The following is a 25,135-nucleotide window of genomic DNA, read 5'->3' as shown; positions in this document are numbered from 1 at the left end:
CCCATGTTCAGCATGTGGTTATCTCCCTCCTTCCCATTTGATCCTCTCAACAACTTCAAATTTGCTGGTCATTTGTTTCACTGCATTGTAATCTTACATGAAGTCACCAGATGGTGCTGTTTCAGAGCTCATAGGTGCGGCTGAATTCAGGATTTAGGGACTTGCTCCGGAGAAACGGTAAATCACTGACGAATGTGATTAAAAAGGTCGCAGGGAGACCATGCCCATGTTTAATCTATTTTCTTACGGAACCGAAGGACTCTGTTGCTTACCTTGTTTGTTTTCAAGCTTGATTTGCTACAGGCTTATTATTTGCAGTCACAGCTTGCTACCTAATTTCTGCCAGCAAGAATCTCACATTAAATAATAGGTGTCAGATTCATTCATGTTCATATATAATTAAAACCATATGAGACAAATACATTGTCTGGAATTGCTTTTAAATTACCATCGTTATAAATGAGCTTTATACAGAGTCAGACCCACTGGTCTAGCTCACTACTGGCAGTGACTAGCAATGATTTTTCCGGGGTTTCAGAGGGGAAATCTCTCACAGTCCTACCTGGAAATGTCAGGGATTGAACCTGGGACCTTCTGGATTGAACCTGGGACCTTCTGGAGGCAAGGCAGAGGGTTCTATCACAGAACTACAGCCCTTTCCCTTAACTGTCCTGCTAATAAACTCATGGGCCACATTAAAGCACTATGATACTACTACAGCCATGGCTTCCCCCAAGGAATTCTGGGAGCTGTAGTTTGTTAAGGGTGCCAGGAATGTTAAGAGACCCCTGTTGCCATCACAGAGCATATAATTCTCCTAATGCTTTAACACTCAATCTCGCGTCACAGGAAATTGAGAACATCAGCATTTGAGGACCTGTGTGAGTGCATGTTACTGAGTAAACTTGCCAAGATGCGCTATTACCATGGTCTCAAGATCAAAATTCACAAGACTCCTAGAATGTGTGCACATGAAACAAGTTCAGGAAACGAGCCAGCAGCTTAGTCAGTAGGAAAGGGTCCCTGATGGCTTTACCAAGTTTGTTTGGGGGTGGGACAGCTGAAGGCCAATGGACTCCTCCTCCTTCTTCCTCCTTGTGCACTCTGGTGGTGGAAGGAGAATGACTGAATAAGCCTGGAACTGACTTAAGAATTAAATGGGCCAATGGTCTGATTCACTACAAGGCAGCTTCTTTTCAGCTATGCACTTTTCTTGGTTCTTCTTGGACTGACGGCGAAGGGGGGAAAGTGGTCTAGGCAATTCACATGTTCAAAATCCAATTTGGCAGGCAGTAGAACAGTGTCAGCAGGTCCACATTATTCCCTGCCTTGTTACCATGTATTCAGCTCCTCTAAGGTTCCCTCTGCATTCTGTTTTGTCACTTCATTAGTGCACAGCTCACAGTAATTTTCCGACCGCATTTCATTTCACTCCCTCTCCCTAATTGGTACCGGAAAATGTTTGCAGGAGTTGCTTATTAAATGTATCTTCATTACTGAGCTTGCTCTCAATAATCTACTTTCCTGTTTGGCGGTGAACGCTGGCTATCTGAAGACCGCTCAGAGAACAACCGCAGCTATCAAAGCAGGAAGGTTAATACGCTGCTCCAAGCTGGCCTGCAGTTGATGGAGAGGCTAAAGATATGCATCAGTACGGAACATTACAGGACAACATTTCATCACTTTTGTATTGGAGATGCAATCCAGCTGCACGGTTGTGGGGAGGTAGAGAGAAGGAGAGAAACCACACACAAAGTATTTCCATGAATGAGGCATGAACTGTCCCAACTCAGCCTCAAAAGTTCACACTTTTATCCATACATCTGAGAGCAACAACCAAAGGTGCGTCCAGGCTGTTGCTATTTTGGAGGTGGACTCAGTCGCACACTGGCAAATGCAGGTATCACAGGTACAGTTGATGAAGAGTTCTTGCAAAACAAACTTTCCCAAAAGATCAGGCTTCTTGAGATAAAAGGATGGGGACATGCTCTAGAAAAGTGGGATAGCACTTGCTTTGACGCAACGCCATCTAACCTCGTGAAGAAAGCCAGAATGAATCCTCATTAAATAGGCAACGTTGTCTAATCTCTCCCTGCAAACAAATCCGGATGAATGCTCAATAGATTGTCTGGAAGCGCTCCAAGGCACACATGGAAGTCCTTGGGGTATCCAGCGAAATTCACCAGAATTTGATCCCACAAGGTTTTATTATACAGCATTACCTTGGTTCTCGAACAGAATCCATTCCAGAACTCCATTTGACCAAGGCGTGGCTTCTGATTGGCTGCAGGAGCTTCCTGCACTCAATCAGAAGCCACGTTGGACATTTGGGTTCCAAAGAATGTTTGCAAACTGGAACACTCACTTCCTGGTTTGTGGTGTTCGGGAGCCAAAACGTTTGAGTCGCAAGGCGTTCGAGAACCAAAGTACGACTGTATTTCATTTCTCGTGCTCCAATAGATGGCTAATAAAAACAGTACTTTAAGAAATGATGAGAACAGTCACAAGAGCAAACCAAAAGCCTTGAAGAAAGGGATGATGAAAACAATCACAGTAACACTCTGTTTTACACTGTCACATATGAAATATATATAAGAAGAATAGACTTGATGTCATGACAAAAACTTGTCATGCCTCCTTTTCACTGGAAGTCTTGCTCCTGTCGTACAAGTGTTATATTGCCTGATATAAATGATGTGTCATTAAATATAAATTTTATATTTTAATTTCATATTGTTATATTCTTGAAAAGGTTTATTTTAGGTTATCGTGTGACTTACGTATGTGACCACCTTGTTTGCCTCTGGTTCTGCAGAACAAAGTAGTTGAGTGAGAATATAGGGGCTTGGGATTAGTCTTAGAGTTTTTACAAAAACCAAGTAATGTGTAAATGATGCTTGAAAACAAATAAACTGCAGCACAAATCTAATCCAACATGGATTCCAACTGGGATAAATATTTTAGGAGGTTTGCCTGGACTGCTATACTACAACATATTTGTCCTACTGATGAATCCAGCAGCACTAGCATTGCTGTATATTTTGGAAAGTTGTTTCCCTTGTATGTCTCTTTTAAGATATTGTAACCATATTTTGCATGGAGGTTCCTGAGATCAAAGATCAGGTTTTCCTCTGTGTTTGGGATACAATTAGATTCTATTCAGAAGTGCATTGACTGTAACCACTAATTTCAAAACCACCCTGGGGTTTTTCTGGTTTCTTCAAATTCCTAAAGCAGTGCTGGGAATGAAGCTGCTGCCAAAACTTTAAAGCAGATTTATGCTGTATTATCTCTAAATACTCGCAAGATGGCAGTGTTTCAGAGCAATCCCCCAGCACAGTTACACTATGTTCTGCTGCCTCTTTTTCCTCTGGGCATCCTAAGGTGAAATGGTGCCATCACTACTAATGTGTTGTTAACTGTAACACCCTGTTTCTCCCAAAATATTGCTAAGCAGCATGAGTTGAATTGTGCAAGCAATTGAAGGCATAATTGAGAAAGGTCTTGCATTTGAATTCCTAGAGCAGTGCTCCTAAGGCCTGCCATCTCCCCGCCCAGCCATGAATTCTCTGAGGTTTATTTTCCCTCAAAAATAGTGGCCTCTGCTACCAGTGTTACAGTTTTTGCACATCCTAACCTTATGCCAGAGACATTTGCATGTCCACCTGACATTTTTAAAAAATGAGTTTCTTCATAGGTCTCTCCTTTGTTGCATGTGCAACAATGAAGAATAAATAAGACACCTATGCAAAATTCAAACAATCACATTCTTGTTTTCTCCTTTGTATCAACATTTTCCTTTTTGCTGGCGATCCCACAACAGTTTACATTCTCTTAAGTACATGAGCCATAACTCAGTAGTAGAGCATCTAGGTCCCAGATTCAATCCCCAGCATTCATGTTTGTTTTGGCACCATTTGGCTCAAACAATTGAATACTGACATTCCTGGATCTACAGAAGCCATCCTGGTTTGATTTGAGGGTACTGTTGTTGGAGGGTATCCCTACTTTCATCAGAGGGTATGTGGTTTTACGACCCCTGAGCCAAGGAGAATAGTAACTATATGACCTCTGAAGTATACAGACATCTGAAGACATCCCTGTATAGGGAAGTTTTTTAATGTTTAACATTTTAGTATGTTTTTATATATGTTGGAAGCCATCTAGAGTGGCTGGGGCAACCCAGTCAGATGGGCAGGGTATAAATAATAAAAGTTATCATTATTATGGAATAAGATGCCCCTATATTCATCGGAGAAATGTTGGGAGGTATGAATTAATGGTGGCAATCATTAGAATGGCTCTCACTCACTCCAGCCTGTAGGGTGACCAGAAACTGTGAGGCTCTTTTGCCCAACCTAAATGTGAAGCACGGTCAAAAAAAAGGCAATTTGGGCTATTTGATTTTGACCGGGTAGAGAAAAGTGATCCTGTGTTTATTACTAAATGTGCAACGCAGTCTTCAAAGGTCTCTTATCCCGCAGGAAACTGGTGTGGCTGCAAAGCTACTCTGCAGCTTCCTACCGCTCACAGAATGGGGGAATTCAAATCAACTGGCATTTGAAGCCCATTTCCCCCCATTACTCTCTTATTCTTTCGGTGCTTTTAAAAGCCTTGACTAGAGGAATACTGATACATCCTTGATTTATACGTCACATCTCATAAACATATATCTCCGCATCTTTTTGCAAACCCAGAGGGTGTATTGCATGCTGTGTTTTTCTGAGAAAGGTTTCTAGAAGATTATGGACTGTTTAAATAACTAATTATTGTTGACATTTTACAATCTGTGGAAGTCTTCACGTCCAAAAATAATACTCTTTAATTGTCATAAACTTAGCTATGCTGAGCAAAATGCTCCATTGGCGTTGTGACTCTATTGACTTTGGTGAAGTTAAGCCAGAGGAAAGTTTAACAACATTCTCTTAAGTACATGAGCGCATTAAATCTAATAATGTTCAGGAGGGGGAAAGTCTTTCCTTTATGACAGTTTAATTTAACGGGGCGGTGGGAGATACCATAAGGAACCTTTCTAGTAATGTGAATAGAATTCATTTTTCTGAGACACCCCCTTAACATTAATTAAATTAAGCCAAAGTTTGTGTGTGTGCACCCACATGTGTTTCATCTTTGCTTGTTGGGGTTTCTTTTTAACTGTGTGCACTTTGTAGCTCACTTGGTTAGAGCATGGTGCTGATAAAATCAAGGTTGCTGGTTTGATCCCTGCATTGCAGGCATTGGACGAGATGCTCCTCAGTGTCCCTTCCAATTCTACAATTCAATAATGATTTTTAGGGAATTCCAGACCTCTATCACTCAACTTTCCTGCTACATTGCTTCAGATAGTTGGCAGAGGCATGCCAACCTGCACAGCTGCTCAGTCTCAGCAAAATATTCTTGACCATATCCATGACTGTTTGTCGGCATCAGCAAGACAGTACAGCCACAATTTCACACAGGAGAAACAGAGATGTTCTGACTACAGCAGAATGGAGAAGGCACTTCATCTATGTGAAGCCAGCTTTTCTGTTCAGGTAGAGTGATCAGGTGCAATGAAATTTTCAAAAACACCTCTGTTTTAAGCACACTTCCCCGCTGCCAGGCTTTTCAAGGGGAAAATAATACAAATAAATAATAGTCACAAATAGTTCATTGTAGCCAGCTTTGTACATAGAGCTAAGCCATGGTTTTGTTTAACAAACCACAAGCTGTTCCACAGAAGATTTAAAAAACCCCATCAACCCGTGGTTTGTTTCTCCAATGTTTGGTTTGTGTTCTAGCTCCTCTTGCCTCATGCCTTTGTAACATGCTGAGTGTCTGGGATTCGAAGGCAGGCAAAGGGTTTTGGAAAGGAGTTTTAGTTAGATCCAAGAAACACAAACTTGCATAATCATCGGGGCATGGTTGAGCCCGAAGGAGACTAGGATGTCCCCCCACACCTCTCTGTCACGAATTCCTCGCGGCGCTGTAGCAGAATGCTCAGAGTCCCAGGTTCTTTAGTCAGTATTATTTATTGTGAGCAAAATATATATACAAATATCTACAGAAGCAGTTCGTATAATCAGACAGAGTACCTGGCTGCACCTTGAGGCAAAAGAAGACTCCACACTCATCTACACCATGCCCACCATTGGACAGGCTTCCCTTTTAAACAGATGACAGCCAATCAACTGTCATTCTGAGTCATTCTGACCCAGCACCTTCAGCCTGTTGCATCAACTAGCAAACTGAAGCCTGGAGACTTATTTACACAGCATCCTGTGAATCCCAACACTCTCACCTGTTTTGGGTCTTAGACTGGGAGAGCTGCATCAGCAAAACAGAGAACTTCGGCACAGAGTTGTGCCAGCAGAGCTCACTTCTCCCAGCGCGTCTGTGTTTCAGCCCCTCAGCTGTCATAACCTGAACCTGGGACTGAGCTCTAGCAGAAGAGCTGCAATGAGGTACAAGGATCCTACAGTTTGAGAGAAGTCAGAAGCACGCGCTTTAAGTGTATGGTGTGGCTGTGACCTGAGACCGGCAGAGGTACTGTCAAGGGCCATCCTATTTGTCTGGAGTGCACGTCTTTGGTCTCGCAACCTTATTGCTTCTTTGCTTTGTTTTCACACTTCCAGCTGAATGCTTGAATAGCTGTGTCTTTGTTTTCAGAGTGATTTTTGTGACTTTTGGCTGTGGGGTTTTTCTTTTTTCAAACTATCTTTTTCTTTCTGCTGAAACACTTTGGCTGATGGCTGATTATAGCCACATCAGTGGCATCCACAGGTTAGTTAATTTCCCATTGCTTTAGTGTATAATTAACGAGAACAGCTTTGCTGCGCTCACTTATAATTGCATGCTCTTCATCTCTTCCACATCATTCCGAAGGTCTTCAGAAGCACCACTGATTGCCCTTGTCTTTCACAAGTCCAAAGCAGAGTGGTTTTTTTTTTTTTCCCTTGCGTGATTGCACAAATTACATCCTTTTCTTTGCCATCACTCTGCTACATTCTGGGTATTGATTGCACTACAAGATGCTCTTTAAAAAAACCCCCCGCAAAAAACACAATGTTGTTGGGGGAGGTGAAGAGCAGCCAAGGACTGAGACTATTGGCACGAGTTGGCAATAGAAGCAGTGTTGTTGGTTTGGCTGGGGAGCTCATTTACACAATTAGATACTTTATTGAGTTTGATCATTGTTTTCCTGAATCGGCAGCCCCAGTTTGTCTCTGTTTACATAAGCTAGTCATTCCCATCCACTTGATGGCAATGCCTGGTTGGCGTGTGGATGCCTGATTGGGGCGTCTATGCCAGTTGCTGGAGAACAGTAGCAGGAAAGTGCTATTGCACTCCCATCCTGATTGAGGGGTTGGTTTCCATCAGTTTGGCCACTGTGGGTGCCAAATATTATTAGCACAACATTGGAAAGAAGAAGGTGTCCCAGCTAAAGAAGATTGGCAAGTGAAGTTAATGGAATATGCTGAAATGGCAAAATTGACTTTGAAATTAAGAGGAAGAGATGACAATGAATTTAAAGAAGATTGGAAGGACTTTATTGCATATATACAGAAGCAATGTACACAGGTTAACACATTAGCAGGATTTTGAAAAGACTTGTAAAGACATAATGACTGAACAATAAGTAATTTTAATGATTTTATCATTTAAAATGGACATGCGGTATGATGATAAACAGTGGAACCAGGGAAGGGAGTAGGAAGTCAACTCTACTTTTCTATGTTTGAATATGGATTGTTGCTTTCATTTTTTGTTTTTGGAAAATTAATAAAATAATATTAAGAGAGAGAGAGTTCTGCATGCACATTGGATGAATACATCTGCATGTGGCACCAGCACCTATAAGCCTTTCTCCTTTTTCAAACCCAATTTCTTTCTCCCTCCCTCTCTTCACACCTTGACTCAGCTCGATTTGTCCTTCTACAGGTAAGGGTCCTTCCCTAGGCACAGCCAACGAGGCCTTGTGGTCAGCAGCTGGCATCTTTCTCTCTCCTTTGTTGATCTGCCTTGGCAGATCAGAAGGCATCAGTTTCCATTCCCCCTTGTATTCCTTGCATGCACCATTCCTCTGTTGTTCTTTTTCCTATTCGTCATTTTTCCTATTCATATTTTTCTGCTATTTGTCTCACCATCCACTGCGGTGACATTACATAGCTTATTAAATTCACATAACCAATAATGTGTCATCAGCATTATTCCACCCCATTCATTTCAGTGCTAAGGAAACACAGTACAGCAGCAGCAGCAAATGCCAATTGTATTCACTGGATTGGTTTCCATTCTGGACATGGAACCCATAAGCAAACCAGCAATTTCCACTCCTGTTTCTGTCTTCAGCTGAATTCCCCAACATCCCTAAACCACCAGTCAGCATGGAAGGAGATTCAGCCCTCACTGGCCAATCTGGTGGGTGGGGATCTGTAGGTCCCCGTGCTGCCACCACCCCGCCCGCACTTCCAGGGTCCATAGCATCAGCCAATCAGGGAATCAGTCTGAAAGTCAAAGGATGGTTTTCTCCACCTATCATAGATTGATAGTGGCTGGTATATGAGACCCAGTGTGGTGTAGTGGTTAAGAGTAGTGGACTTGTAATCTGGTGAACCGGGTTTGCTTCCCCGCTCTTCCACATGCAGCTGCTGGGTGACCTTGGGCCAGTCACACTTCTCTGAAGTCTCTCAGCCTCACTCACCTCACAGAGTGTTTGTTGTGGGGGAAGAAGGGAAAGGAGAATGTTAGCCGCTTTGAGACTCCTTCGCGATATCAAATCCAAACTCTTCTTCTTCTTCCTCTGAAATGCTCCTATTGAGAACTGGAGCATCATTTCAGCATCTTCCCTTTCCAAACATTGTTTTCATTCCTTCTTGGCTGTCCTTCACAAGTGCCTTCTATTCACACGTGGCAGCTTAGTGCCAATTTTGACCCTGGAGTAACCGCTTTTGCAGGGCCCTGCTTGGGCTTTTTGTCTTTGCTGGGGAGAGGGAATAAAGGACAAGCATCATTTCCTCCCATCTTTTCTAGTTACCTGTGATCAGGTTCCCTTCCAAAACCAAGGCCTCTCTGGAGGATTCTGTTGTTCTTGTTCTCTCTTTCTACAAAGAGCGCATTCAAACTCCTCCTCACCTCATGCCAGGAAGACGTGCGCCTCTGCAGAGAAGTGCTACATGAATTCTATTTAGGTTTGGTCTTTTATCACATTATCCAAATGCGTATGCTAATCTCCGGAGAACAGCTGCAGCATACAATACTGTGATAACAGCTATAATGCGGCCTTTTAAATTCAGCGCAACTTGATGTTGTATCGCGGCTCTTTGCTACAATGAATGGTTGTACCTGCAGCAATAGTGAATTGAGGGCAAATGAGTAAGCATACCCGCGATGATCCTCCTCCACGTGGGTACTACAAAAATGGCCAACCACAAAAAGGAACTTTTTGAGAGCAAGGCCTTTTCCTTGGTTTAATACTGTCCCTTCTGGGGTTTCTTTGTTTACATGTAAATGAGATAAGGGATGGAGAATTTTGGTTCATTCTGCAATTTGATGAGAACCTTCCTGGTCCATGCTTAGATCAGAGCATAGAAGTGCAGATTTGATCACATGCCTACGAACTTTTCCAAGCAAGGTCTGCTCCAATTTATGCAGAGTTCTTTGTTTGTGAATGAGGTGGTGCGTGTCATGGACTGGCTGGATTCAGAGCAGTAGTGGAAGGCAACTCTAGCCCAATGGTTGCCATTAATCTGATTTGAACTGATTTTACAATGAATGTTGTATCATTTTACTGTTGTTAGCCGCTCTGAGCCCAGCTTCGGCTGGGGAGGGCGGGATATAAATAAATTATTATTATTATTATTATTATTATTATTATTATTATTATTATTACTATTACTATTATGACTTCCTCCAAAGAATCCTGAGAACTGTTGCCCCCCCCCCGAGTTACAATTCCCAGGATCCTTAACAGCTCCCAGAATTATTGGGGGGAAGTCCTGGGCTTTAAATGTATGCTGTGGATGTGAGCTAAGAAAACGCAGTGCTGGCTGTGTTTGTTCAAAGCTTTAGAGTAAAAAGGCCCCAGAAGTGGTGATATGTGATGGCGACCCACACTTACTCTGGAGGAGGAGGAGGGGGAGAACCCAGTTACAAGATGCATACATGAACCATGAAGAGAAAGGAATGTGTACATTTGAATTAGACGCTCATCTCTTTAAAAATACAGATGTGGCAGCAAAATCCTCTTTTTAAAAATAAAAATCCTTTTTAGGGTTAGGGTTGAAGTTCTATTCCCTTTTCAGTCTACTTAGTTTATGCTTGTTGTTTTGTCTAGCTGTTGCTTCACCTGCCTATCTCAGGTATGCCATGTTTTAACAGCATAGTGGAAATCCATGTAATTAACCCCCACGGTCCATTTCAATTGATGATCCGTCTCTTTTGTAACTAGTCCTCATGTTTCCTGTTTGGGACTGGCAATTAACTCTAAACACTTTAGTTTTTTGCTTCTGCTTTGTCCCTCACTGATGGGTTTCCATTGATTGAAAATCACTGATAATCTACTTTTCAGTCTTGATTGACAACCTGGAACTTGCTTGGACACAGACATTGTACCGAATAATGCTCTTTGCATTTTGACGACCAATTCCGAGTGTAACATTTCCCATAACACTTCCAGTGCATATTTCTTTTTTCTTGGATAAATGGTCCAATACCTTATGGCTTAAGGCATTTTTCTTTATTTTTATTTTTTCCCTTGGTGGGTGTATACATAAAAAATATAACAAAAAGACAAAAGAAACATCAGCAGCTCACATTGCCAACAAAAAGAGTCCATCAATTCTAACACAGATGTTAACATAAGCAGTCCATATGTCCAAATACTGTAGCTATCTAAGCAATATAGATTATTTTAAAATATACCATATTTTTCTGTGTATAATGCCCCCATGTATAAAACAACCCCTATATTTGGGGGGAGATGGCCTAGGGTTGTTGAGCTTATTGGGGGGGGTTGCCCAGAGTTGTTCAGGGTTTTTTTTGGGGGGGGGATGCCGAAAACTAAGGCCGCCAAGTGTCTGCCGACTCGCCAACAGCAGCTGGCAATTGCATGTCCAATTGCCGCAGTAGCAGCCAATCCACAGCAGCCCTTGCCGCGGCCACCAATCTCCAGCCAAATTACCACAGCAGCCACCAATCCAAAGCAGCCCTTGACACAGCCACCAATCACCCATCAAATCGCCGAAGACAAGCTCCTGCTCGCAGCTGCAACCAATCACCCACCCCACCCCACACTATCTGTGTATAAGACGACCCCCTGTTTTTAACATAGTTTTACAGTAAAAATACCTTGCCTTATGGGACGCGGGTGGCGCTGTGGGTTAAACCACAGAGCCTAGGACTTGCCGATCAGAAGGTCGGCGGTTCGAATCCCCGCGACGGGGTGAGTTCCTGTCACTCGGTCCCTGCTCCTGCCAACCTAGCAGTCTGAAAGCACGTCAAAGTGCAAGTAGATAAATAGGTACCGCTCCGGCGGGAAGGTAAATGGCGTTTCCGTGCGCTGCTCTGGTTTGCCAGAAGCGGCTTAGTCATGCTGGCCACATGACCCGGAAGCTGTACGCCGGCTCCCTCGGCCAACAAAGCGAGATGAGCGCCGCAACCCCAGAGTCGGTCACGACTGGACCTAATGGTCAGGGGTCTCTTTACCTTTACTTTACATCGCCTTATACATGGGAAAGTACGGTACTTTCAAACGTTGAAAGAGCAGTGAGATCCTTAGATCGCCAAGCAGTGGTCTTGAAGTATAAGGCCACATTTACATCACAAATTTCAGCACTTTGATACCGCTTTAAACAGTCATGGCTCCCTCCGCCAAATAATTCTGGGAGCTGTAGTTTGTTAAGGGTGCTGAGAACCGTTAGGAAACCCTTATCCCCCTCCTAGAGCTACAATTCCCAGAGTTCCCTGTGAAGCGGGATTGCTTGTTGAACCACTCTTAGGTGAACCGCGCCTGCAACAACTGTAGTTTATCAAATTGACAATCAAGGCAAGAAGAACACTGGTTCACGGGGGAAATGCAGGCACAGTGGTGCATTGTATGACTCTGACAGATGACATGCCGGCCTAGGATGAACAAGGATTTCTCCACTGCCCCTCCACCCATTCCCATCCGCAGAGGAGACAGCCTGATCATAGAGCAATAATGTGTTTTGTAGGCAGGGCTTGGCTCCTCCGGCACTGTGCCGGCTGATGATGACAACCAAAATGCAGAGAGAGAGAGAGAGGAGTTGGACAGATACCCAGCTGCAGCAGCTGACAGCACCCCTGGGGCCTTGGTGAGATGCTGAGGTGCTTTTGGCTGTTCTGCACTACGTAGCTATTGTGCCCGGCCGTATGAATGGGAGCAGTTGCTGCGCTGAGTTGACAGGTGTGTGTCGTCTATGTCTGCCTGATGTTCTGATTGCATACAGTGCAAAAGCAATCCCAGGTTGCTACTGTCTGATTTAAACAGGAGGTTTCTGTAGGGGTTACTGTTGTTGTTTTTATGGGTCTAACAGCAGCAACTCGTACATATCCAAGAAAAGAAAAAGGCTCATTGGGTTAAATGGCACTTACATCCAGGTAAGTGTATATAAGATGGCAGCCTGAATGTGTTTGGTGTAGGGTAAGCTGTTCGGGATAATTCCCTGAGCTGCCACTAGGGATGGGCAAATTTGCATTGAAGTTTCTCTCAGATTCCCCCCCCCCAATCATAACTGCATATAGTTCACCTCATTTCTACACCATTTTGCCTATTTCTTTTTATATATATATATATATAAAAGTTCTTGCAAAAATTCATTAGAAATTTGCTTTGCATAACTTCTGGTATGTAATTTCCCCAAATATAATGTGCATTTCTGTACATTATCTGCACTAATAATTGTATTTGTATGCACACTTCTTCCCTGACATGCACACTTCTGCACACATCCTTTTGGTTAGATAACTGAATCGCAAAAACTGAGAGAAATGTGAATTTTTGAGACTATCTGTGCTCAAATATTGTTTTGAGAAGGGTGACTTAGGTAAGCAGCACTCATGAAAAATGAGGTAAAGGTTTCCAGCATGAATTGCTTGGAAGGTGCTTCGTATTAGCGAAGACATCATGTTACATATATTGCCATCATTAAATTAACTCAGAGCAGCATCATGCTGCATGATGATGTCACAATGCCAGGATGATATTGTGTTGTCTGGATGCTCTTGGATGTGTTTCCACATAATGCTAGATACTCCAGAGTCTACTTCCTTGTCCCAGAAAAGCATAACATACACAGTCAGAACCTGCTGGATCGGATCAGTGGTGTGTGAGGATCTGCAGCCAAATCACAAATGCATGATTGCTAGAAAATCACAAACGGGTCTCTATGATGTCATATCCTCTAAACTTGGCTGGTGGGAAGGGGAACAATAGAAACTTAATCTTCTTCTTTCTGTCTTTTCTTCTTACCTGCAATGGGGTAGGATGTCTGTGTGCTCTCCTCTAGACAGCAATCTCCGTTTTGAACTGGACTATAGATTTTGTAACTTTTAAGTAGAGCTTCTTTCCCCTACTTCTGTGCCCCATCATACTTTTTTTTGGGGGGGGTAATTAAATCTCATGTCCCCATAGGTAAGACTTTGTTTGGTTTTGTTCTGAAAACTCTGTTCCTTTCCTCTACAGCTTCCTCCTCTGAATTCTCTTATGCACAATCGAAAACATACTCAATGTAAGTAGATGCCCAAAGAAATATTTGCTCTGGCTCTTAAAACGACCAAGCTGTGTCAATGAACTCCAAGAAAGTGGAATCTCAAGCTTGTAGTAAAAACGAACCTTTCCCGTAAGCCTTCAAAACTAGAATCTTTTTTGCAAACAACAGTAGGAGTGATTGTCTGCTTCAAACAGCTCGTCCCCCTCCTTTTAAATTAAAGAGAAGCATTCAGAACAGATTTTGCATATAAGCTATGATGAAAAACAACTGATGAATAAGGTTAAGGTTCTGAATGCACTTAATAGTTATTGACTGGCCTTCATAGACTTGTGTTTTCCATCAATGCTGCTCCATACCTATTTGCCCACAGCTTGCAACTAGGGATGAACAAATATCTGTTTCTGTTTCTCCCATTTTCTCATTTTCCCAATCTTAAGTTCCACTTCTTCACATTTCCACATCAGTTTGCTAAAAAAAAAAAAGTCCTTATGAAAATTAATCAGCAGTTTAGTGCAAACTGGTATGTAATTTTGACTCTCTCTCTCTCTCTCTCTCTCTCTCTCTCTCTCTCTCTCCCTCCCTCCCTCCTAATTTAATGCCCTTTGCATACTATTTTCATGAACAAGTGCATTTTAATGCACACTTTACCTTATCATATGCATTTTTGTAACCAGGACTTGCTGGAGAACTGTATCGCAAAATTCAAAGAAGAATGAATTTTGAAGGGTGGCTCTTTTTCGTTTTGCCTACTGTTTCAGAAAGTGCTAATCAAGCAGATTTGCGTTTAAATGCAGGCTGAATTGAATTTCTTCCCCATCTCTAACTTGAAAGTAAGTCCCACTGAGTACAAAAGGACTTACTCCCAGGCAATTCATTAAAAGTTGTGGAGGAGAGTTGCAGTTATTCTGCTTTATAGATAAGGAACCATTCCTTGAAATAAGGAGCAGGTAGGAAGCTTAGCCCATAAGCTCCTGTGCAGGTGGGATCTTAAAATACATGCAGGTCCCTGAAAGCGGGTGTTTGTGGGCACAACCCCAATTCCCTGTTCCACGCATTCATTTTTATTGTTACAGAATACCTACAGAGGGTTTCTATAGTTAGGAAGTAAATCAGACTGAAGATTGATGATCCTGCCATAGGCATGCACAGTACAGATCATAAAGGTGTGTGTGCACCCAGGGAATTTATTTATTTCAAGGAGGAAGAAGTGGGGTAGTGACAAGACAAACTAATAGTGACAAGGAAGGGGTAAAGAGGAAGAAAGCCAACAAAACGACAACAACCAAGAGTTTAAGAAGCCAAAACGGGAGGTTTTCCTGCAGAAAAAAAGAGCTGTGCCAAGCTGACCAGAGGTACGGCAGATTTGGAGGGCCGAAGGCATGCCCACAAAACAGCCCCTCACCCCACAGGTCTTTCTCCACAAAAGGTGGCAAGCAGAGCTCAGAGGGAGACAGATGCATGAAACAGAAACAGATGCAGGCAGAAGAAAAAGTCTTGAATGGACCTGCAGCTTCTGCCTGTGTCTGTGGAAGTGGCTCCAGTGGTGGGATGAGGCATCTTTTTCTTCTTTCTGTGTTTCTGTCTGTCTGCTTCCCTCACCTCTCATTCTGCCTTTGTTTCTCCCCAACTGCCTCTTCCCTGCGTGGCAGCTGAGGGAGACAGATTCCTGCTCTATATTCTCTCCTCCTTGCCACGATCCCTGTTGTTATTCTACAACTTTAGGATGTGCCTAGATCTATGGATCTAACCCTTTTCTTAAGATGTTTGAAGAGGGATTGAAAGAGGGATTGGTGCACATGGTGTGGACCCACTCATCTCACTTTCACCTTGGGTTTTTCTGGTTTGTGCACCTGAAACTTTGTTAAGCTCAGGAAGCAGTGGAACAAAAGGAATATGGGTGTGTGCCCTGAGAAGTGGTCCCTCACTGTCATTTATCTCAAGTCTCAGAAAGGTCCTAAGAATGGAAAGCAACTGAATGAATCAGTCCACACGTCTCTGAGAATCAAGGAGGGAGTTTTTCATTTAGCATAGTTTAGACCTCACAGTTGTTGTTGTTGTCGTTGTTAATTGAATTTATATACCGCCCTATACCCGGAGGTCTAAACAACAACTGTTGTTGATGTTGTTTGTGTATGTGGGTTCTAAAAAAACAACCATTTTCCTGTGTTTATTTAAAAGGAGGAAAATAAATTCTACCTTTTTCCTACTGGTGGAGAGAAGAACATCCTCAAGATATGGATATGTGGTTTTTTAAACTTCATAACTAATACATGCTGTGTCAGGCAACCAGCCAATCTTTTGCAGAAAGAGCTAGCCAGGGTTTCCAAGAGCAAAAGCTGAGGCAAGAAGGCCGAAATAACAAATGCAAAAATATTTGCTGTGTCGAGGGTGAGGGTGGGGGGACTGTATCCCATCTTGTCTGAAACCCAGCAACAGATAATGATCATTTGTACAAAGAGATGTATCTTCAGCTGGGACCAGTAAGAGGGAGGAGAAACCAATCTCAGCGTCTCCATAGAGCCAGAAGAAATCACAAAGATTTCTGCTTGTCTGCAGAACAACTGCTGAGCCTTATAGATGAATCTAATTAAGTGTATTCCTTGCCACAAACACTGCCTTTCTCTGATGCTGAATGTTTTCCCATAACGTATCCAGGAGAGTACTGCTTTCATCCAGCACGCTCCTAAATATGTGATTGGAAAGCTTTCTCTCTCTCCTCAGCCCTGGCCCCACCACCTCCTGCAACAAAATTAAATTTCATCCTCCGAACTTCGCCAAGTCAATACTATTGATTGATGCCTCCACCTTGGTGTAGTGAATCATGAAATAATAATGGCTGAATTTCATTTGCCAGACCAAAGAAGCCTCATTCTCAAGTTGCTTGTTGCTTTTTTCAGTGCCAAGCCAACATCCTGTCCTTCGTGCAATTTTTAGGTGTTTAAATGCTATTGCCAGAAAGCTCTAGCAGGCACACCCAACAGGTAGTTCGTGATCTACTGGTAGATCATTGGACGCCTGCGGTAGATCACTGGCTTTCCTCCTCCCTAAAAAGAGCTACACAATTTAGACCTGAAGATCCCAAAAGGGGGTAAGATCACTGCCAGTTTTTAACACTGAGAGTAGATTGCAGTCTCTTGGGAGTTGGTCACCCCTGCAGTCTAAGGGAATTGGAGCCCTCTGTGCTGAAAAACGGGTGTAGGGCTGTGAAGTCTAATTCAGGGATGGGCAAGTTCTAGTCCTTTTGGTGCAATTTTATGTGGCCTTTGGTCTGTTTTCAACCCACTTCTGAAAGTGATCAGTTCAGATTTATGAAGAGAGATTGAAGGAAAAGGAGGTCCTGGCCTCCCCCCACTTTTGGCTCTTCAGAAACTCAAATGTGGAATTGTTGATCTTCAAATAAAAATATGCAACTTGTCACTAAAATTTGCCTTCTTGCCAGAGGGCTGAAAAGTAGCCAAAAGGAGTAGTAGGCAGCCAAATCACAATAATTAATTAAGGTTGGGGTCCAGGAAATTACCTGCCTGTTAGCCTAGCTTCTATCCCAGATATATAATAAATGTAATAAATAATAGATGTAAAGCATTATTAAAGGAAGGATGATGAAATATAGGAAGAAGAAACCTTGCTGAAGAAGAATTACCATGGTTTTGGCAAAGGGAAGCCCTGTCTCACTTTTTAAAAAGAATTATTTGGAAGTACAACCAACAGAGACAGGGATGAACCAGTCTATAGTATATACTTTGATTTTTAACAAGCTTTTGATAAAGTCCCTCAGCAAAGGCTCCTGAGTGAATTTGGTTGTTCTAGCATAAGAGGAACTCTCATGAATGAGTAACTAGTTAATCAATGGGAAACGGAGAATAGGGTAAAATGCACAGTGCGGCTTTCCAAAGAATCTGTTTGGAATCAGTGCTTTCTAATGTGTTCATAAGTGGGGGCTGAAAAGGGCTCCAAAGGGATCTCTTTGAACTGGGTGAAAATGGACAACAAAATGGCAAATGTAGTTCAAAGTAATGCACATTGTGGTGGTGGTAAAGGTAATGGTACTCCTGACCGTTAGGTCCAGTCACGGATGACTCTGGGGTTGCGGTGCTCATCTCGCTCTATAGGCCGAGGGAGCCAGTGTTTGTCTGCACACATCTTCCAGGTCATGTGGCCAGCATGACTAAGCCGCTTCTGGTGAACCAGAGCAGCGCATGGAAATGGTGTTTACCTTCCCACCAGAGCGGTACCTATTTATCTACTCACACTTTGACGTGCTTTCGAACTGTTAGGTGGGCAGGAGCTGGGACCAAACAACGGGAGCTCACCCCATCACGGGGATTCGAACCGCCAACCTTCTGATCGGCAAGCCCTAGGCTCTGTGGTTTAGACCACAGTGCCACCCGTGTCCCTTGTGGTGGTGGCAGTGGCAGGCAAATCCTAGCTCCACATACATATGCTGGTGGGATCTGAAATGGCCAGGATCTCTGAAAGAGATCTGGGGCCCATGGTGGAGAGTTGGATGAAATCATCAACTCTGTGGGTGGCAGCCGTGAAAAAGGCAAATTCCATGCTAAGGATTAAACTGGAGAAGGACAAGAACAGGTGAATCCAGACTTCCATTTACCAAGAAACAGCTTATTACAGTCTGCATGGCTGTTATTGTCCTGCAAAGCAGAGAGGAGGAACTTCTCACGCTTCTAAGCCTAGTTAGAAATCCAGAAAAGCCCAGTTGATGATAAGATTCTCCTTATCACTTGGTAGGACAATAGACAACCATCTTACTTTACAATTGTATCACATACCATGGGTACATGATTTGCAAAATGGTGCTCTGCCGTCACCTGATTTCAGCAAGATATATGAATTCCTAAGCACAATCCATGTTCTTATTTATGCAGTTGCAGATGATGTGTGCCGTGCATTAAGGCAATGCAAACTGCTGGGGTGGAATGCCAAACTCTTTAATTTTTTTATATGCAGAAGTGTCTTCCCACCCCCAGACAATGCCTTGCACATTGCATTCATATTAGATTGAGTCCCACAAACATAGCACTCTTAAGCCCAGGGTGCAGAAACTCAACATTGCTCAGAGCCTCTTTGCATTCCAGTCACCACACCAGGCTCCAGATACTGCATTATTTAGTAATACAAATTCAGCTTAGAATGGCATTTTAATACCTGCCTGCCATTCCAGAGTCCTGAGCTTTTGCAAGCATGTCTCACGCCTGTCATATCAAGTAATACCCTTGCAATGCCAGCATAACATCATGGTTCACGACACCGTGCTGACGTGCTATTCTTACACAGCGCTTGCGATCCACAGAGCGACATGCGGTGGTGTTTTTCAGCTGACGTATGCAGTCCAGCAACCCTCTGCCAAACTGAATTTTAAAGTTAAGGATGTGTGGAGTGTAGTTTGTTGACTGCAGAGGTCTGCTGGAATGCATGCACAAATAAAGCATCCACTTCTATGATGCTCACTGCCTCGATTAAGAGATCCATTGGGCCTCCTAGATTACTGTTTTTGATTGTCCAATGACCTGTATCAGGAGAGAGACAGGGTGATGGTATCCCTGTTAATTCTCATTGAACTCTCAGTGGCTTTCAATACCATCAACCAGGGTATTTTGCTGGAGTGACTGTTCAAGTTGTGGGTGGGCAACACCACTCTGCATGGTTTCCAGTCATACTTGGATAGTCATTTTCTGAGGGTAGTACATGGGAGACAGTTGTTCAGTTCCGTGGAGACTCCAGTGTGCATTTCCATAGGGTTCAATTGTATTGCCCATATTGTTTGATATCTACAAGAAACCTCTGAGTGGGCTCCTCAGTTTTGGAGTATGTTTTCAGCAACATCCTTGGTAACGGGCAGCTCTACTTCTCCTTGACTTCTGCAGATGTGGCAGTGGATGAGCTAGACCTGTGCCTTTCCTCAGAAATACATGGGAACCAGTAAACTGAAGCTTAATCCAGTCAAGACCGAAGTACTGTTAGTGGGTGGTTCCCTAAACCAGAGGGATGGGAGGTGGCCTTCTCTGCATGGGGTTAAACCCTCTCAGAAGTATTCAAGGATGCATTCCAGCCAGGCCAAAACACTAAAGGAGGTTGTGAAACAGGACCAGTGATGGGTATACCCTGAGGACGGGGGGTAGATCCATACCATAAAGCATCTTCAACTCATATTTAAAGCACGTGTGGTGTAGTGGTTAAGAGCGGTAGTCTCGTAATCTGGGGAACCGGGTTCGCTTCTCCGCTCCTCCACATGCAGCTGCTGGGTGACCTTGGGCTAGTCACACTTCTTTGAAGTCTCTCAGCCCCACTCACCTCACAGAGTGTTTGTTGTGAGGGAGGAAGGGAAAGGAGAATGTTAGCCGCTTTGAGACTCCTTCGGGTAGTGATAAAGCGGGATATCAAATCCAAACTCTTCTCTTCTTCTCTTCTTCACGTGGCTTCCCCCAAAAGATTCTGGGAATGGTAGCTTCCTCCCTCACAGAGCTACAGTTCCAAGCACGCTTAACTACCATTCCCAGGTGACTTTAGGGGAAGCCATGCGCTTTAAATGTATCAGTGGAAATGCCTGGGGTGTGGCCAGAGAGAATTCCAAGGACCAGATTGAGTGACTTGAGGGGCCGCATTTGTTCCCCGCCTCTGCCCTGTTATATCAAGTCCCTCCTGGGGCAGGAGAAGCCTTTGCTGAGGAGAAATATGAATGAGCTGGAGAGCTACGATGTCCTGAGTGATGAAATTATTTCCAAAGGCATTTGTGAAATACTATATGCCAGAAAGCCCAAATCCTTCAATCCCATGGATTGTGATCATTGACCCTTGGAAGAAAAATCGTAAGGGCGAAGCTTAACTTCTTTAGTTTGGTAAATGTGAAGCTTAAACCCATCAGAGCTGGATTTTTTCAGTACTCAGTACTCAAGGTCAGGTTTCTGAAAGGCATCTCTAATAAAGAGTCAACATTAGACTTTGGAAACAATTTCACAAACTTGAAGGTTCCTTAAAATTATATTTTAAAAAAGCTCTTTAGAAAGAGCCAAGATCTTGTGGGAAAGCGTCGTGTTCCATTTGTTTTATGTTTAGGTGAAAAGTTTTCCAGAAGTAACAGTTCATAAATGACTTCCAAAGACATGAAAAGAAGTTCAGTGTGATACATAAAAGTTTATCGGCGGCGGCGGACCCTTTCCCACATTTTGGCTCATTCTAAAAGTCATTTAAAAATGAATAAATTATCATAATAACTCTGAGCTTTCTTAAATTTAGGTGTATTAATATTTAAATTATAGTAATTATTACTACATTTTTATCTGTATGTATAAATTAGCACATGCAAATTTCATGCAAATCTGTGCCTTCTTCTGTCCTCTTTTTTTGGTGATGACCACCCTACCATGTACACAGGGCCTCTGTTCTCAGACCCACAATAGACTTTGTACACCTTTCTCAGCACTCTCTGTCTAGGAGTAGAACCCATGTCCTTTGGGGCCATTAGCAGAAGTCTGGCAGTCCTACCAAGAACTCAAGGAAGCTACCCAAACTTCCTGGGTGGAATTCAACTAAGTCCTGCTTAGAGCAGTCCCATCAAAATGAACGGGCCTAACATAGTCCTGTCAAGTTCAGTGGGTCTACTCTAGCATTGAATCCCACCCCTCTGTACTTCAGTACACAGTAATATACCATTTGATTGCATGATAGGATTTGGATCTGGTCATCTGATCAGCTGGCAAATCTGCATAACTTTTCTACCTCTGGAGGGCTTTCAGTCATGGATATCCTGCCTCCCTGATTTTACAGAAGGAATACTTTCCCTCTTATCCATAGATAAGGCAGAAGAGAATCTTCAGCGTTGCTCACAAAATGTGTTTAAAACCAGAGATTATGGCGGCTGACTTTTTTTATTATTTTACTCCAGAGATGCTTCCAAGTCCTCTCCTAAGCTTTCTCATGAATTGTGCCACCACTCACTGTTCAGAGATGACAGAGAGAGAAATTCTACTCTATAGATGCCTTGTGGGCGTACAGCGAAGAAGTATGCTTCCTTATGAGTGTTTTTAAGTGCTGCAGCTGTTCAGGTTGCTATGGTGATGATGAATCTGATTAATCACTTGAGTGCATTCAAACGTCCCTCATTGGGGTGCTCATCTGCACCCAGAAACACGTTCTGTTCCTTGTATTGCCTGTGGATGAGAAAATTATGGCCAGAATGGGTTCTTTCCGAAGGATTTGGTCTGTAATAAAAATGTTCTGATTCCAATAATTCAAGAATTTCCTTCTGCGGTTGCCTTTGGGACTCCTTTTCAGTTCAACCCCTTGAGGGGAAAAAGTACATGAGATTGATGCTGCGGCCCATTACTATTTTTATTACTGCTTCTGCTGCTGTTGTACTAGTAAAAAGGTATTTTGTTGAGACTTTAAGGCCATGTTAGCAAAATTAAGTATTAGGCTGTCTTCACTTGTTCACACATGTATAAGTTGAGAAAGCATTATATGGACCCATAAATAGACCACATCTCTGACTGGTTCACCAGCTATGGCCATTCCTGCATTGGGTCTCAATGGTCCAGGCTCTGGTGATCTTCCATCTGCACTACTGCAAAGTACTGTAACATGGGGCTGGCCTTGGGGTTGCACACTTCAAGGTGCATTTAGCATGCAAGGTACTAAATGATTTGGGACATAAGTACCTAAAACAACACCTCCCACATTACCAACCATCTCGAGTCTTGTTGAGCCTTGTTGGCAATGCTGAAACTAGGTGCTGCCTGGTTGGCCATGATCTGTGGCAGGGCCTTCTTGGTGATGGTTCCCCATTTGTGAAAAGTTCTGCCTAGTAAGCTGTGTTTGTCTCCCTCATTATTAATTTTCAGAAGGAATGTAAAAATGATCCTGGTAGCCCATCAGTGGAAGTAGAATACAGTGGTACATCTGGTTAAGAACTTAATTTGTTCCGGAGGTCCGTTCTTAACTTGGGGTACCACTTTAGCAAATGGGGCCTCCCGCTGCTGCCGCACCACCAGTGTGTGATTTCTGTTCTCATCCTGAGGCAAAGTTCTTAACCTGAGGTACTACTTCCAGGTTAGCGGAGTCTAGTACCACTGTATAATCTTCAGTAGCCTTGTCTTCCATGAATTTGCCCAAACCCCTTTTGGAGCCACCCAAATTGATTAGAGTTTGGAATTGATATCCCGCTTTATCACTACCCAAAGGAGTCTCAAAGCAGCTAGCAATCTCCTTTCCCTTCCTCCCCCACAACAAACACTCTGTGAGGTGAGTGGGGCTGAGAGACTTCAGAGAAGTGTGACTAGCTGCATGTAGAGGAACAGGGAATCAAACCCGGTTCACCAGATTACGAGTCCACCACTCTTAACCACTACACCACACTGGCTCTCTGATTGCCCATGCGCTATTTGTCCACTCCAAAGGGGAGGCTCAAACAGGTGAGGGAGAGGGTTACAGGTGGGGGCGGGGCTCATTTTGACAGCAGCATTGGTTCTGAAAGGATAACTGTTCCTGGTTAGGAAAATGTAGCTTGTTGCTCCTCCCTTGTCCTGCAATGCAAAACATTTAATACAGAATCAGCCAAAGGAAATTAGCTGAGAACACATTTATTTTGGTGCCTGGCAAAGCCTGCCACTTGGGAGCAGCTGGCTCTCTCCATCTAACAGATTTTTTTTCTCCCATCTTTATGAAATAAGGGGATGGAAAGGCAACCCGCTTGACACATGGCTGATCTATTCTTAGGCTTGGCATTTGCTTAAGTGGGTTTTGCCGCATTGTGCTTGACGCTTGCACCATTTCTACCGATGAACATATTTTCTCACATTAATCAGTGAAAGGTTTTATTTTAAAAATTCCAGAACTGCTGTGCATCCCTTCCAAGCAGGCCTTCTGCTATGTGGAGCTGCATTGTACTGTACCATTGCACCGTGTGTATTATCCTTCCTCCCTTGCCCTCTAACTCCCTCTTCCCAAAATGTATATTGAGAGTGAGTCCTTAAATTAGGGCAGCAAGCTTTTGATTTTGAGCCCAACTGCCCCTTGGGCATGGTCTGAGGACAGACCCTAGCAAGTCAAAGGTGGTAAGCTGCTGCCATCTGAGCCAAGGTACCATCTGATCAGCCGGGAGCTAAGCAAAGACAAAATCTGCTGTGTCAGGGGATGTCTGGCACAATCTAAACTTCACTGGCTTTTTAGTTGAATGTTAAGGACACCAAAACTGCCTAGAAATAAATTCACACATGACTCAAATTTTAGTTTGAGGTTTGGCATAATTTTGGCCACCACTTTATTGATTACAGGCTGTGATTGGTTTGCTTAGGCATTGGTTCAGACCAGGGGTCAGCAACCTGTTTCAGCAGGGGGCCGGTCCACTGTCCCTCAGATCTTATGGGGGGCCGGACTATATTTGGGGGGGGGGATGAATGAATTCCTATGCCCCACAAATAACCCAGAGATGCCTTTTACATAAAAGAACACATTCTACTCATGTAAAAACACCAGGCAGGCCCCACAAATAACCCAGAGATGTATTTTAAATAAAAGGACATGCTATTCATGTAAAAACACGCTGATTCCCCGACCGTCCAGGCCTTAGTTTGCCTACCCATGGTTCAGACTATCTGAACCTGTCCTAGACTATCCAGGACAGGAACAGAACTGACAACTGCCAGTTGCACAGGTCAGTCAAGGTAAGCACCTCAGGAGATTGATTGGGATGGGTGCAGATCCGTAAGATCACACCCAGAATGCTCCAAGGGGCTTTTGCATGGCCCTATCCCACTTTCAGGGGACGGACAAATGCATAGCGAGCCCCTGGATTCCTTTAACGGAATATCTACACAGCAACCATTGGAGGGACAGGTCACAGTCACACCTTGTCCCCTCCACACACATTAACCAATGCCTAACCGCAAACCTTACAAAGTTGTGATGATTTGCTACACGGTAGGCAAAACCTAAAAGGCACCAGCCAAGTGGGAAAAATTCCTACCGGGCCCCTGCCCCCAAAGCAGACGACCCACAATGGTATAGCAAGGTCAACACAGACCCTAAATATAGGGTGGGTGGGCGGGTGATCCGGTGGACAAAGCAAAACAGAAGAATCTCAACGCAATGTGCAGCGGTATATATCTACCCCTCGGAAGAAATTTCTGCAACCCCATTGGCTGGAACAGGTCCCATGCTTCCGAGGGACCAATCGGGTAGCTGTGGCAATCCAAACTCACCCACCCCAGCAACAGAGAGCCAGTTGTGGTGACCTCTGGCATAGGCCCTTCCATGTGATTGGAAGTCTTGTGTCACCAGCAATCACAGAATTGTAGAATTGGAAGAGACACTGAAGGTCAACTAGTCGAATCCTCTGCAATGTAGGAATCTCAGCTAAAGCATCCATGACAGACAGCCATCCAACCTCCAATGAGGGCAAGTCCACCACC

General features: G+C 43.6%; 1 protein-coding gene across 1 annotated transcript in view; it reads left to right on the top strand.

Annotated features, from left to right (window-relative positions):
• LOC309525153 (uncharacterized protein C3orf49) overlaps positions 1 to 25,135 on the top strand; it is a 254,711-nt gene that overhangs the window by 131,742 nt on the left and 97,834 nt on the right. The gene's annotated exons all lie outside the window — the stretch shown is intronic.

Source organism: Podarcis vaucheri (genome assembly GCF_965113315.1).
Source record: "Podarcis vaucheri genome assembly, chromosome: 2".
NCBI lineage: Eukaryota > Metazoa > Chordata > Lepidosauria > Squamata > Lacertidae > Podarcis > Podarcis vaucheri.
This window is presented reverse-complemented; position numbering and strand designations above follow the sequence as displayed.